The sequence below is a fragment of the Camelus ferus genome, chromosome 15 (assembly GCF_009834535.1).
Source record: "Camelus ferus isolate YT-003-E chromosome 15, BCGSAC_Cfer_1.0, whole genome shotgun sequence".
Lineage (NCBI taxonomy): Eukaryota > Metazoa > Chordata > Mammalia > Artiodactyla > Camelidae > Camelus > Camelus ferus.
Window position 1 is genome coordinate 47,968,091 of NC_045710.1, and position 15,762 is coordinate 47,983,852.

The 15,762-nt window shown below is 44.5% G+C and overlaps 1 long non-coding RNA gene across 4 annotated transcripts in view; it reads right to left on the reverse strand.

Annotated features, from left to right (window-relative positions):
- Nucleotides 1-13,396: 13,396 nt before the first annotated feature.
- LOC116669008 overlaps nt 13,397-15,762 on the reverse strand; it is a 34,792-nt gene continuing 32,426 nt past the window's right edge. For 3 of the 4 annotated variants that reach the window (XR_004326374.1, XR_004326376.1, XR_004326377.1), the window contains exons 5-7: nt 15,324-15,459; nt 14,859-15,052; nt 13,397-14,131 (exon numbers count right to left, since the gene is read on the reverse strand). This is a non-coding gene — a long non-coding RNA (uncharacterized LOC116669008). The remainder of the gene's footprint in view (nt 14,132-14,858; nt 15,053-15,323; nt 15,460-15,762) is intronic. The other variant, XR_004326375.1, reaches the window with a different exon arrangement.

Here is a 15,762-nt window from a genome sequence, read left to right on the forward strand (position 1 = left end):
CTTTTAGTCAGGATTGGAATCTTGAACTTAGTCTCGGAGAGCAAGTTTGGTTCCCCTGGCTGAAATCCCATCCGTATTAGGGGATTGCCTTCTTTATCTGTAGATAAGATTGATCCTGCTCTTGTCACTGAAGGTGCACATGGTCTGCCTTCTCAGGCATAACCCATTCTTACGCCCATCCACCAACCGGAAGCTGTTTTTTAGGTTTGCTTTGGAGGCAAACTCTAGTGGACAACGCTAAGTTCTTGCCTGCTGTTTTCCAAAAGCGCCCTTGATCCTGTCTTCCCTAAAAGTGCAGGCAGAATACAAACATTCTACCAATATCCCAAGAAGTTACACCCACCCAAGGGCCAAAACTGTCTTTTACAGGCTGCCTCCGTTAACCATGACCTTGCTGCATTAGCCCCAAATCCAATAAAACATCTGTAATAAAACAAAGAATGACTAAATAAATAAAGTGGGTGCAAGTATATAAGCATTTCTATAAGCAAATAAGAGTAAAATCTTTAAAGGATCCTTTGTAAATATTATTTCTCTAGACCGTTCTGTGGCTTTTAAGAAAGTTATAAATATATTTCAAGGCCAAAATGAATAGAAAATTTTATCCCACTATCTTGAGTATGAATCCAAAGCCTTAATGGTCTTAACATTTTACTCATAAGGAGTTGTTCATAGTTGCTTGATCTCTTGACTCAGGCTTCCCATTTGAAATTATTTTATGATAAATTATCAGATGTGTATAGACTTATAAGAGCTAAGGTTCAAAAAGCAAAGGGTACCAGTGAACAGAAGCATTTAAAAAAAATCGTAACTTCCCTTCCCCTGACCAACTCTGAAAGAGACATTAAAGGGGCCTTTGATGAACAACTGGGGAGCCGACCAAAAGGCCCAATTTCAGTTTCAACAAGTCATCAAATATTATATGAGTCAATTACATAAACATTGGAATTTCCCAACATCTGATTCCAATAGCAGGAGAGCAGCCCAGGTTCACAATGGAGATTTCTCAATAGGCAGTGCCGTTTTCCAGGTAATTAAAACTGTTTGTGTAGGAGGGCAGATTTATCTTCTGAAACCATTTTAGCACTAGTGCTCTCCTGAGTGGTATCAGTTGACACACTGCATAATCTAGAACAGACTAATTGCCGCATGATTTCTAATTTTTCTGCAGCCATGTAAATGAGCCGAAGTCTGCACAGGTGGAGCCCATTAGAGTGAATGATTTCCCTCTCATGTTGTTATCTTCATTTGCCGTTGTCTTATCAACTCCAAGTAGGAAATCCGCTGTCATGAAAAGCAGGCGAGGGAACAATGTCTGGCTGAAAAGTCTTGTTTCATTATTTTTTAATTCATATAGTCCTACCTGCTTAATGCAGTTTTCTGATTAGCATGCTAGGCAGCCAGTAATGCAGTTTTATTTAAATAAGGAGGCAGGGCTTTAATTTAAACTAAGAAATCATCTCCATTTCTTATCAGGGAACAAGGATTCATGATTCAATAATACATGAATTTAATAATGCATAATGGTCGACTTCACAGGTACTAAATAGCAATACCGGAAGGGGTTCGTATGCTCCACGGGTCGTCATCTCCAAGTCGCAATCTGGTTTATCCACACCCCCTCCCTTCACCTCTCACATTAGTTCCTGTCAGCCAAAGAGTTGTGCAGTTCGCCATGTTGCTCTGATGTTGCCGAGAGCCCACCTCAAGGGCTGCATCTTCACTTTACGGTGGTGTTTAGTAGCTGTTAAACTGCTGGACTTTGGCCTTTGCAAGAATTCCCAAATTGGACCCAAGGGAGACTCGAAAGGATGGGGAGGGAGAGGATGAGGAAAAAAAAAGTAAGGAACTTCATTCCCTACCACGAATTGCTTTTTCTACTGAGGGATCTCTCCATTGCTTGATTTTAGCGAGGGGAAGCAGTATCTAGTGCGTTTGCAGTACTGAGGGCCACACCGTCTCTCCACAAGTCTGCCTGTGTTTCGCAGCTCACGGATACTTGCGTCCGGCATGCCCATGACAGTTCAGCTGGGCGTTCCTTCATTTTTGGTTTCTGTGGCTCTCCTGGCTGTGGTCTGCCCGGTGGATGGCGTGCCACTCTGCCTGACCCTGACAGCCAAGTGCACACAGAACCTCAGCCTGCCCAGCTGAATTCCCTGAGTGGCTTGACCAACAGGAAAGCCAAGACAATCAGACATACATTGCTTTTCATCATCCATTTATTTGTTTTTCATTGTATTCAATTTGGAAAATTAGATAAAGCTGGTCCACTCCATGCTCTGCTTCTTTCATCTGAATATAGTGGGTTAAGCCATTTTTTTTTTAAGAATTTGGAAAATTTTATTTAGGAGAACATCAAAACGCACATGTGGAATCTTGTTGGCACAAGTACATAAGCACAAAATGTGCTAAGTTTGTAGAAATGATTAATTAAGCATTTAGAATTTTTTTCATATGCTGCAGAATGTTTCTCAGTAAGTGCAAATGTGTGTTATTGGGTGACCTAAATAAAACTACCTCGCTGGCTTCAGTGAGTTTGTGAGACTAAATGTGCGACGCATTCCATTCTGCTTGTTTCAAGATAGGAAGTCCCAACACCACAGAAGTATGGCAGCCTCTTTGCAGTCAGGATGGTGTCTAAGACCTTTTGTGCATACCTCACACAATTGTTCTTCCACAAAAATATAGACCTATTTATGTGCCTATTGTATGCCAGTCATTGCTGGAAACTTTGGGTATTAAAAAGATAAATAAGACACAAGTCCACTATAAAACAGATAACCAACCAGGGCCTATTGCATCGCATAGGGAACTATATTCAATATCTTATAATAACCTACAATAAGAATCTGAAAAAGAATGGGTATATATAAGTGAATCACTTTGCTCTATACCTGAAACTAATGCAGCATTGTAAATCAATTGCACGTCGACAAAAAATTAAATTAAATTTTAAAAAGACACAAGTCTACCCTCAAGCAGCTCACAGTCAGGACAAGTGGGAACAGAGAAAATACACACTAATCTGTACAATGATGTAGGAGACTTGTATGTACCGAGAAGGAATACTCCAAGAACTAGGCACTGAGTAATTCCTCAAAAAAGACTGGTGAAATTGTAATTTCAAGGGTCTGTTCCCTAAGGCATGATTGAATTGGTGGTGCTCGGTTTGAGTCAGTAATTTTTACTTTCTAGTCAGTTGTGCAGCCAGCAGCTGATCTGGTTTTGACATATTTCATGTGGTTCTTTTGGCCAAAATCACTGAATAAACTGGGCAAAGAAAAGCCCAGAAAAAGTAATCCTCAATGTTTTTAAAATCCAGTTCACTCTTCCTTAGAGTTTACGGGTTTGTAAATATATGCATGAAAGGAGGTTATTCTATGTTTACTCTTACGTCTTTATAATTTATATTCCTCAAGAAGTCTTTCAGGTGAATTATAATAAACACACACATACATAAGCACACAAGTGCTAGGGTAGTTAAAACAGAAAAAAAAAAAAAATAGAACCCGTAGAGAGAAGGGACGATTGTACCACAGGATCGAGGCAGGAGATAATTATGATCAGCTTGAAGCTTCCTGAAAGTTGAATACATTTCTGTGTAAAAATTTGAGGAAATATAGTTCTAACGATAGTTCTTTCCACCAGTCTTTTGCCCGTTTCTCCTGCCGGCTGAGATGGGGGAGGGGGGTGATAATAGCACGGAGCACCCATAATTCAACTCTAGTCTCTAACGGCATTTTCCACGCACAGTCTTACAGAAGGTCATAGGGTGAATCTTTCACCCTCAACAGAATTTTGCTTTCCATAATACCCCCACTTAAGAAGATTGTACCCTGGGAATTTTTCCCAGGGAGTCAGAATGGGATGTCAAATTCATTACCCTGCACCGTGCTTGGAGCACTACTCCAGACTCCCTAGCTACAGAGACTTGCTTCACAGGTGGCTGCTGAAGTTACAGTATTTTTCTTTATATTTAAAGTTAATCCAGTTTGGTATCAATAGCAAATCCTCTTAAAACATGTACAGAGGAGGCCAGGCCAGTGTTTTGACATTCCTGGCTGGGAACGATGCCATTAACACCTTCAATTAATCTCCATGCAAGGTCATTAGGCGGCCCAGATTCAAGACCATATGTTAAGATGTTATTAGTTTTCCTGCAAAGGGAGTGTTCGGTCAGTTACAACTAGAAACAGATGCCCCCTGAGAGGATCAGAAGGGAACAGTGGCCTTAGTTATGACACCTCACATCTCACCTGTCACAAGGATGGGGTAGAGAGCTCCCTAACTAACTACTGAAGTGAGGATTCAACAATGTCAAGCCCTTCATGATGTTTTTTTTTTTTTTTCTATCAGTTATAAATAACAGGAGAGAGAAAAAGATGAAGTTCCACAGAGGAAACTGATCTGGTTGAAAATTTGCATCTGAGGGAGTTGACTAATGTATTTCCTGGAACATCAGAAAAAATAACAGACTAGGTATTAGCAGAACATGACTTGAATATTTATGGTTTCACTGTGGAGGCATGCAGCCTAGCAAAACTTACTTAAACTCTCTGTTCTTCATTTTTCACCCCTGAGAAATGAGAAGGAGGAAGTTCTAGGGTGCCAGGAGAGGGTGCTGAGATAGTACAAATGAGATAGTACATGGGAAATGTGGCTTGAAAACTAAGTCACTCTAATTTCAAGGTGTGCTCATTTTTTAAGACTGACAAATTATAATTTCGGTGGAAGAGTTTATAGTTGGGTGTAATCTGCTTGCAACAGTTTGGGCTACTGGCCAAATCCATTTAAATTAATCTGTTGTGGGGATTAACACCTCTTGATTATAAGTCATTTGTCTAAAAGAACCACTGTTTGGGGTCCAAATTACGATAGACTTGTAGTTCTCTGCAGCACTACTAAAATGTATTGAATAGAAGAGAACTATTTGAAGGCAGCGTGTACACCCTGGAATCTCAGTGGGCTTTGTGGGGGGCCAGCCTTGCCATCTACCAAAGCTGACTTGTATTCAAGAAGCCTGCAGGATTCACCATAAAGCTCTTAGAAGACAGGTTCTCAAACTTGATTGAGCATGCGTCAGCATCATCTCAAAGGATTATAAAAGCACAAATGCCTGGTCTCCACCACCAGTAAGTCTCAGATGGACCTGAGAATCTGAATTACTAACAGGTTCCCAGGTGGGGCAGATGCTGAGCTCAGGAAACCAGGCTTTAAGATAGCACTGCCTTATTGTCCTCTTCTATTGTGTGAAAATTAAATTAAGCAGATGAGGTTTTCAGAGGTATTCCAGGTCCCAGCGTTGCCCAAAGGGGAATTCTCTTCTCCCCCTCCAATGAGAGTAGCTGTACATTTATCAGTTGCAGTTTTTGGTATCATGCACAGGAATTTATTTGCTAAAACCTGTCCTGCACCCACCCCAAATAAGTTTGACAGCCAAGACACTAAGGATTTCTAAGATCCCTTCTACAAATATCTGTGAGTTGGTGGCCCAGAAGAACCTTGAGCATCCTTTTATCCTGATATCCTGGTATTGTGCAGATGCAATAGAATGTTACGAATAATCCCCAAATTACCAGCTTGCCTGAAGTTTAAGAGTGGCTCAGAGGTAAAGGAGGTTTCATGAGCCTAAAGCACCCACATTCAGCAGCATGTGTCATTTCAATGACTTGAACATGAACAGTGCTATCTGGAAGAGAAGGACTCACTCCCAGGAGGGGAGCTAATGCTTTTCAAAATTCAAGTAGCCTTGGCCAGCCTTCGCCGTGGTACTCTGAAGTTAATTAAACATTTGCTGCTTCAGGGTCTCCATGCATCTCCTTCTTATTATACTCCTTGGGTCTAGGCGTTGGGCCTGCATTTAATAAACACTAGCAAAACAACCCCTTTGGGATTGTCACTATCAGTGGCTCACAGGAGGCATAGGAGAGTCTGGGGGTAGCGAGCCTAAAGATCACATCAGTAGATGGTGAGCAGGTGATGACCTGGGAGACTTCAGATGTCCTTCAGAGCATTGTTTAGCTTTTTGAAGTCCTCATAGCTTTTCCCAGGGAGAGTTGCTAGTGGCCTGATTGTTGGGACTTTGTTGAATAGTAATAAATATTACTATTATTGATATTACTGTCCATCATATATTGGCTCCAAGCACTCTGCTAGCATCACGTGTCCTTTCCCAGCATACATTTGCTCATCCACATTTTCCTAGTTCTCTCTGTAACACCCAAGGTAGATTTTTTCCCCCAGAAGAAGAAACTGAGGGCCAGAGTGGTTCAGTGTCATTCCTGTGGCCTCTTAGCTAGAAGAAGCAAATGTAGTTGGGATTTGCACCCAGATGAGCCTTGCTCAAGAATCAGCTCACCATGATAGTTATCAGCTTTCCAACTGCCCACTAGTCTGTGCCAGTGACGGTCCCCTCATCTCCTGAGAATCTGAAGATTTACACTCTGAAGACTGGCAGCCATACTTCACATTTGGAAATCACTCCCTCAGGCTTCTTTTAACCCTGTGCTGATTTTACTCAGACTTCAGGCGTAGGGCCTTCGGGCTGGGCTGAGCCGTGGCAGCCTTTGGAAGTGAGTCCAGCTGAACCGTGTCTGGTGCCTGCTGCCCAGCAAGGACATAGCTCGTCATTGTCCACGGCACTCGGAAGCAGGAATCAATGCACTTTGAGGACAGGAAATATAGATCACTTGCATTGCTGAAGCAGGAATAGCTTCTGCAGCAGCTGAGAGAAGTGAGTCCAGACAGGCGACCGCTGTGTCCACACTCGGGAGCGAGGCGAGTTTGCTGAGCAGAGTGCTCTTAGTGACCAAGGCCCGGGAAGTGTGTCGGCTGGCCTAGCCCACGCAGAACGCCATTCAGAACTCGGGGTATTGTTGACAATGATTGAAAAAGCTGAGCTAGAAAACGTCAAAAGATACCCATTTGATTCTTGGAGAAATTCCCTAATGGCATTAAAAATGCAAAAGAATGCCCCTTGTGAGCTGTCCCTGTGTATTCTAAAGATACCCCTAATATTGCTTAGGGAGCAAAAGAGAAACTGAAACAAAATGATTGGTGGTGTTCCATGAAAGAGCCAAGAGAAAAAAAAAAAAAGCATCCTGGGACTTCATTTCAAATTAGCTGTGAATCACGTTAGAGTCGGGAAGAAGGTGGTGTAAGCAGTGTTCGCCAGTGTGTTAGTGAACAGGCTGAAACCCTGACAGAAACCTGGTATGAGGTGCAGGAGTCAGAAGTGCCCTCGCCCATCAAGATGCCAGGCTGATGCACTGATACGTTCCACCAGACGCCCTGAAGACAGACGGCACATTTCGGGCAGCAGAGCAATCAAGGGCCATTTACAAGTTTTGCTGTAACATGTGGGATGTGGTGTGTGTTTCCATCTCGCTGTAGAGCCTCACAAGATGCTAGTTCATTCTAAACTGCAGCCCCAGTTCCGAGGGTGGAATTTTTTTTTTTCCAACGATTTCCAAGTAGCAGGCTTACTGTAGAGCACTGCCAAGCCAGGCAGCTCTTTAAACAATTAAAAATGATCATAGGTAGCCACAGAAAATGATCAGGTAGCTCTCCAGGTGCAAACCGGAACACATCCCTGAGACACAGTGCTAAATGAAAACCACGTGGTGCGTGAACATGTAGGTATACTGGGTTTGCATTTTCTAGAGGCTGCCCTAGATTCTATTACAATGATTACCTTGGGGAGAGGGACTGGAGACAGAACAGAACAGAGAAGGGAGATGTCTGTTTTTCAGGTCACACATTTTCATAGATTTTGAACATTTTGCCATGTGTGTATTGTTTTTACTTTTGAGTTTTTTTAAATAAAAACTGCTCTCATCTACTATCACTAGCAATTCACAATAGGGTAGGTATTTTAAAACAAACAAAAAAAAATGGGAAGGGTATAGTCTTATAATAAAGGGTTGCCCATCCAACTATGTTTTAATTAGCTGAAACAAAACAAAAAAAGGGAACAAACATAAGTGAATAGGCATCTCCCCACTAAAAAAGTTATCTTAGTGATTGTTTGCATAGCACCAAATGTCCACTCCAAGATAGCAACAGATTTGCAGCCTGACCGGGTGTTGATAAAGGTGACTGATGTGGATGGAGAGCAATGCCTGCCGGGATATGATTTCTGGCTTTTCCCCAGGGGAGACCAGGTGGCTCCACATACCCGCTGGATGCAGTGCCCCACCAGGAGGCCTCCTAAGAAGGGCAGCTACTCTCCTGTCTGATTTAGTGAGAGTCTGTGCCTTCCTTCACACATAATTGCTGGGGTGGGATGTCACGTATGCGTGTGCGCGCACGCCTGCTCGGTTCAGGAGAATCCTGCCTGAAAAAAAGAGCATCAAAGGATGACAAGGGATATAGAGATGCAGAAGCAGAGATTAAAGGGACCAAATTTTACTAGCAATCACAGCAAATATCTCACTTGCATAAGTGAAGCCAATTACTGTATTATTGCCTCCTTTTGCACTGTGCACAGTAGGGATGTCACTGGATAATGGTTTGCATGTAGAGTTAATCACTTTGATGCATTTCTGACTGATCCCAGCAAATTATGTTTTGGTTCCACTATATTAAACACAAGAGCCGGGGATTATCATTAATAAATCTAAGGCACAGCATGCATAAATCTTGAATAAATCAAATATCAATTACATAGGCAGTATCTGCTGACATCTGCTTTCATCAAATAATATATTTGAAATAGGTGTTATTCTAATTTGTGGAAGTCAAAAGGATCTTCGTTCAGGGAACACAGACCCTAGATCCCCAACGAGAAAAGCAGCTGAGCGGTGGCTGGGAGGGCTTCTCGGTGGCCCTCAGTTTCAATCTGTGAAGACTCCGTTTAGACTGGCTGTGCAGAGATCCAGAGGGAAAGCTGTCTTGCAGAGGAAAGTGCTTCCAGCTACGTGCCATTTTCATCTGGGAATTTTTTAAATGAAGCAGGAGAGATGGCGGGGAGAAGGGAGGAACACTTCTCAGGTGTCTAGCTGTCAGGGGCAGAACGTCTAGCTGGCATTTGAGGGGTGTAGGGTGAGTATCATGGTCCCAGAAGGCGCGATGCCCTCCGATGTGCGGAAATGAGGATGGTTTATGAGTGTGAAGGCCCCCAAAACTGAGAGGTTGTGAAGACGGGGTCCAGGACTCACTCGAGGAGAAGCAGGGGAGGTGGACTGATACCTTTACAGAGCGCCAGGCGCTGGGCAAGATCCCAGGTGAGAAACCTCCTTTCCTCACCCCTACAACCTCCCAAAGCGGGGAGCTGTTTCAATTTCTTATCATCTGAGGGATGTGAAGTCAAATAACACACCTAGGGCCACCAGCTCTGAAATGGCACAGCAGGGTTCTAGTCTGGTTCTGTCTGATTAGGCTGCATGTGGTTACGGTGGTGGTCATGGTAGTTGGGGTGTGTATGTGTGTGTGTAAAAGAATGTGCGTGCCTGGGGCGGGGGCTAGGAAAGGAGGCGTGGAGAATATGTATTTTTATTTAAAAGGCACTCAGTATGTTTACATCCTCCATCAAGATAGAGGAGGGAGTGTCTCCCCTCTATCACGTCTTTCCTTGTGGCCTTCCATCAGCAGGTTAGCGTCCCTTCTCTCTGAGCAGTTTTACAAGACTCCTTTGGGGCCTCTTCACGGAACTTTCTAGGGTTAGACTCATTCTCAGGGAGGGTGGAGCTGGGTTAGGAAATGTTCTCTAGGGCACTGGCTCATCCTGACAGGGCGCGACGATTGCCTCATATATACTCTGTGGGCCAAGAAGGAGCCAAGACCAGAAATGAAATAAGCTCAAGTCGTGCACCTGGAGCCGAACTGAGGCCTCTGCTGAGGGCGGAGATGGTGCTTCAGAGGGGCGGGTGGAGGGTTTCACAAAGTGCCTGTCCCAGCCTGAACGTGCCAGCCTATCGAAGCACCCGGAGTCCTCTTACCGTTTCTTTTATCACGCCTGGCATCGAAAGAAAGTAAGAAAACCCAAAAGCAGGCTCCCAGAGCCGGGCCGTCCGGGACCCCTTAGGTTTACATTTTCAAAGCAGAGGTAGGTGGGAGTCAAGGCCATCTCTTTTTGGGCCAAGGATCCCATGAGATGATTCAGAGGAAGCACTTCAAGGAAGCTGGGTAGAAACAGCTCTCAGATTTCACGAGGCCTCAGCAGCCCTGCATTCCGAGCTGCACCACATCAGACCTGCCGGGCCCCTGACCACATATTTCTCCCTTTCTGCACTCTGCTTTCTATATCAGAACCTGCGCTGGGATATTGAGAACACTCGGTTGTTGACAGATAAGTAACAACTGATGTGGTATCACCACAGGGATGAGCAGATCTTTTCAGGGTTGCAGACACACGTATAATCGTACAGTATATTACATATAGATACAGAGACTGAGTTGTTTGAAAATATTTCTAGCATTTCAAACAACTCTCGGGTTACTTTTCTTGGTATCCATAGGGATTGTGGGTTTGGTTTGGTTTGGTTCTGTTGGATTTTCTGATCAACATCGTGGAGGATTTACAAGGGCATCATCAGATAGTCCGCCTAACTCAGATTAGACAAAAGGCATCGTCTTAGTAAAGGAGGCCACAAAATTACTTTCCAACAATCACGCAATTCTGACCAAAACGGTATTAACAAATATCGACAAATTAAAGGTAAGCTCAGGTCTCCCTCCCTTTTGCATCAGTGCCCCCCCCAGACACCCCGGCACACATGCTGCCAGCACAGAGCAGCACGTGGGCTGGTGGGAGGAGAGGGGAGAGGGCAATCCTCCTCTCCTTGGGCCCACCCTCCATACAGTTTTCTCCACAATTTTATTTCGCTCGCTTGGGAGCAGCACATCCCATGCCCTGGGCCAATAGCAAATCAAAAGAGAGTTACCGGGGCAGCTAAAGACTTCCCAGTTCAATTCAGAATCAGCTGGATTAACCAGGAAGAGAGTGAGGGAGTGATGGGGCGCACCTCCGTTCCCGCCAGTCCACCGTCCTGGTGGGACTTCTCTGAGCTCAAAGGAAGAAACACTGCATTCATTAGCTTTCTGTCTTAAATCCGTGCCTTTGCACACCCATCCACTAGTGAGGAGAACAGGGCAGGCCCTGGATGGTGGGTGGCCAGCGCTGGCATGTAACCATCAGCCGGAGATGCTGAAGCAGCAGCTGGAAACAACTGTTCACGTAATGCATCGGTTTTAAGGAGAGAGGAAACGGAAAGCAGAAGGAATAGACAGCACACAGGCGTGTTTTGTGCTGTGTGTGCACGTGTGTGTGTATAGCACGAGAAGGACAGAAGATCTCACACCATTTGTGGTGGTTGATTTTAGCCACCGCCACAAATAAGAATCCAATCAGAAAGACTGCCTTTGGAGGAAGTGGATTCTAAGGTCTCTGTATAAATATTTATATTTATTTGCCATTTGTAGTTGGCCCTCCTGAGAAGCTGACCCTTGGAATGGAAAACGGGATGTGAATAGCTTTGAATGGTGGCTCTGCTGGCATTAAGGATGAGTCCCCATGGTGGTGTCACTGGCAATGCTGTTGCTGATTGCAGTCTGTGTAAAAAAACAGAACCTTAAATGACAGTTTGTATTTTTTAAAAATCACAGTTGAGATGAAAAAAGAACACACTGATGTAAAAATATACTGCAAGTCTGAAAAGATCATTGATAGACAAGACTCTCTCACTCACTCATTCATCACATGCAGCAAATACTGTAAGAAATGTTTTCTGACCGTTTGCTCTCTTCCAGGCCAGAGGCTGAGGATGTAGGAGCTGCAAGTCAGAAGTCACATCATCCCAATAAACACGTCATGGGTAAGTAACCGGGGACGCAGATCCTGCGTATTTCTGTGATTAGATGATGAGCAGGGCAAGAGCCATGTGTAGAAGGTGTCAGTCTAGGACCTTATTCTCAACTTTCTGGTTCTGCAATCAACTAACTGAGTGTGATTTCTGAACAGGCCACCCAGCCTCACCTTTTAGCATTCCTAACTAGAGGGGCTGGACTCTCTGGTCCCCAAATGTCAACGATGTGGAAATCCTTTGTTAAGAAGCCTACTGATTTTCATAAGATGTAGGAATATCAGTTTTGCAGGAAAAAAAGGATGAAGCCACCACTAATCAAGGGGGCAAAGTTGGGCACAATTTCAGTTGTTTACATCTGTGTCTTGTTAGAAAAGTCTGCCTGTCACCCACTGCATGTTGTTCTGTCTCTGTGTTTGTCTGCCTCGGTGAGGTCAGAGGATGGCCACCCCTCAAACTCCTTTGATCCTCTATCACCATATCCAGTCAGCCCACCTCGTGGGTGAGGACTTGGGAGTGAGAAGAGGACAAATTCTGCTGATGTGTAGATGTGCGTGTCGTTCACCAAAGATTCCCACACACACATCTGCATTTTGCAATAATCCCCCTGGCGATTCCATAGCTCAGATATTGCTGTTGTTCCAACCCATCAGCACAGAACTGCACGCACACACACCATCCACATTTAAAATTTGGGTTTCAAAACTCACACTCAGTGTTTTTCCCCTAGGCAGCACAGATTTCATTTCAACATCTTACCAGAACCTTAGCAAGCTTTCAACACAACAGGGTCATTTAGGAATAACTGTAGGAGCGTGTGTGAATGGGCCAAGAGCGCTGGTGATGCACACATGGAATAAGAATAAGAAAGCTCACATTCTGCTTGTTTGCTTTACCTCATACACACTGGAGCTCAGTGGCATTTTGTCTGTTTGAGCAGGAAGCAAATTGCACTCTTGGTTTTCTAGGAAATATTTACACCAGAAATCCTACCCACCTCCCAGCATCTCAAGAAATCAACGTGCAAATTTCCTTGGTCTCAGCTTCTTTATGCAGAGCTCACATAGCTCACCAACCCTTCTCTCCCAGTTCTCCCTGCTCCTGACTGACAACCCTTGGCTGGTTTGTTTCCAGGCCTCGGTGAAGAACACTGACCTCACTGATGTGTTCCCTGCACATCCTCTGGGAAGAAAACAAATAGGAAAAACAGAGCTGTGAGTCTGAAGTCTTGGGTGCTTTTCAAATGTGGCTAATTTTCTTCTGGGCCCTCTGGGAGCTGGATGATTATCTAACCACTCAGACTAAAGCACGAGCGCTGCTCAGCTGGCAGAAGCCTTGGAGCGCCATTTCATTGTACGGAGACGCCATTTGTGAAGAGGCAGAACCCAGACCAATGGCACCTTGACCGAGCGAGTTTGATCATCAATAGTGTTCATCTGCTCTCTGAATACTTTTACGTATTGAACTTTTCTGGTACCAAAAGCACGTGGACTAGATTCTCCAGTCAAGGAGGCTCTCTTGGGGCATGTCCTTGTGGCTGTGAGACAGTAGTCTGACCAACCAGTTTGACTCTGGGTCTTCGTTACCAACCCCTACAAAATATGCTCCCCATTCAGTTGACATCCTTCAGGCTGATGATTAAGAATGATGAGCTCTGTAGAAAACCAGTGTTTCCACTTAACTTACTCATTCCAGGCAATGTTTCCTGAAGCCTGAGCCAAAAGCCATCTGCATCAAAATCATATGTGGGGGACACACTTGTTAAAAAGTTCAACAAAGTCATTAATCAAGAAATCAATTTTTTGTTAGACTAAGATTTGAGAACAAGATATGGTCTCTGTTTATTTCAGGGACAAAAAAAAAAAAACTATCTATACCATTTGTAGATGGCATTTGTTTCAGATTCCTTCCCCAGTCCATGCATTCATTCATTCATGAAAAAAATTGTTGACTCCCTGCCAGAGAAAGGACAGAGTCAAAATGCTGAGTTTGTCCACCAGCGGTCCCAGCATTCCAAGACTGTGTGTTCTTGTTACTCAGTCTTTCGAGCACTATTTAACCATCATAGGTCTTGGTTTTATCATTTGTGAAATGAGTGAAATAACAGAAGCTGCCTCATAGGATTGTTGTAAAGATTAACAAGTGAAAACATGTGAACTGCTTAGAACAATGGCTGGCACGTGGTTAGCGCTCTACGAGTGTTCACGTCCATCGTCACCATCACCATCACCATCATCACCAGTACTGTTGTGATTCCAGGTTTGGAGAACATACAATAAATAGGACTGGACCTCCTTCCTCCAAAGGTGCACAGTCTGGCTAGAGAAAGCCTGCAGGTAAACAGTACAAAAGGAGGAGAGAGTTGCTGTAATGGGGAAAAGTGCCACCAACTCGGATTAGGAGAGTCTGGAGAGGGGGCCTGGGCTGAAGGAAGTGCCTCTCTGGTTTGTAGTCCTGGTGTTGGCCTCACTCCCTCTGTTCATTTGAAGCCTTTCTCTGCTCTGCACTGACTCTTGGCTGCAAGATTCGGACTCTTCTAGTCAACTAAGTCCTTGAGAACTTTCCTGGGGGCCTCCCGGGGCACTGCTGAGCTCGGGGAGCAGAGCCACATTCCCAGCGAGGGTGGTGTGGCCTAGAGAGGGGGAGAGGCAGTGGTGTCTTCCCAAGAAAGTGGTGAAACCGATTGCATTAGAGGCTGGGTAAGCTTCCTCCAAGAGAGCAAATAGAAAAAAAGAAAATGAAACATTTTTTCTCTCTCTTATGTCTACACACCCAGTCCCACCGCCCCTGGGCAAAGCGGTGTATCCCAGCCCTGCTGCCAGCCCTCCTACCAGATAATCAGAGCTCTTTGAAAATGATGCCAAGTGGAGACTTTTCCTTGTCACTTGTGGTTCATAGCATTTTAGCATGAGAGGGTGCCTATTTATAACATCTCTTTGTCTACTACCCTTTTCACCGTGCCCTCCTCTGGAAAGTAAAAGTGGAGGTCTGTCGCTGGCTTCACTCACTGGCAGAGGCTGTTTGGAAATGGCTGTGTTTTGATACACCAAACTTTACCTCCAGCGCGGCTCATCTGGGCGAGGGTGGGAAACAAAAGGTCTGGACCAGGGAAGGAGCACGGGGATGATGACAGCAACAAGAGCATCCCTGGCTGCCGGGGTGATTCCACTGAAACCCACCCTGGAGCCGAGAGGCACCACACGCTCCCACCTCCTCCTCCGTATTCTCAACTCCTGTGCGTTTCCTGTGTCCTAAATAAAAAAAGAACGGTGTTGAGAAGCAGCAGGTTACTTCCAGCTCAGTCCATGTCCACTAGAGGTTTCCCTCGTTGGCTTCTCTTTCTGACACGGCCTCTCTGTATGTTTTGGGTTCAGTTTAGCCCAGACGAAGCAGGCGGCTGGCTGAACAAGGATCAGGAAGTGGGACACACGTGGAAAAGGGGGGTGGCTTCCAATACAAATGGACCGCACCGCGGCTGTGGTCTAGTCCCCACCCTGCCTGAAATGGCAATTGAACGCTTACCTGGGTTTTGTATTCAGGCCGTTGGAATCCAGGTTATTGAATCACTTTTGAGAACCAACTCAAATTCAGAGTCATCAGCCCTTTGGCATGTTCTCCTGGCAAAACTGTTCAGTGAAGACCTTTAAAAATCTAGAGACTAAAAAAAAAAAAAAAAAATCACTGGAGTCATGTTTACAGCAAAACTTCTACCTCCTATTCTTTACAATAACAGCCTCAAATTGTTATTGTTTGTTAAATACTTGTTGTATTCCCTTCTCACTCCTCCCATAAGGGTTAGTTTGGGTTTCATTACGGGTACTGTCCACTCTGTCTTTGTGCTGGAGAAAAATCAGTGCTCATTTCATCCGAGATGTTATAGAGATGGAAGACTCACCATTAGCCTTGTTCTCAAGGAAGTTCCAAACTAAAACATTAAAAATATGATGAGTTTGGGCAAAAA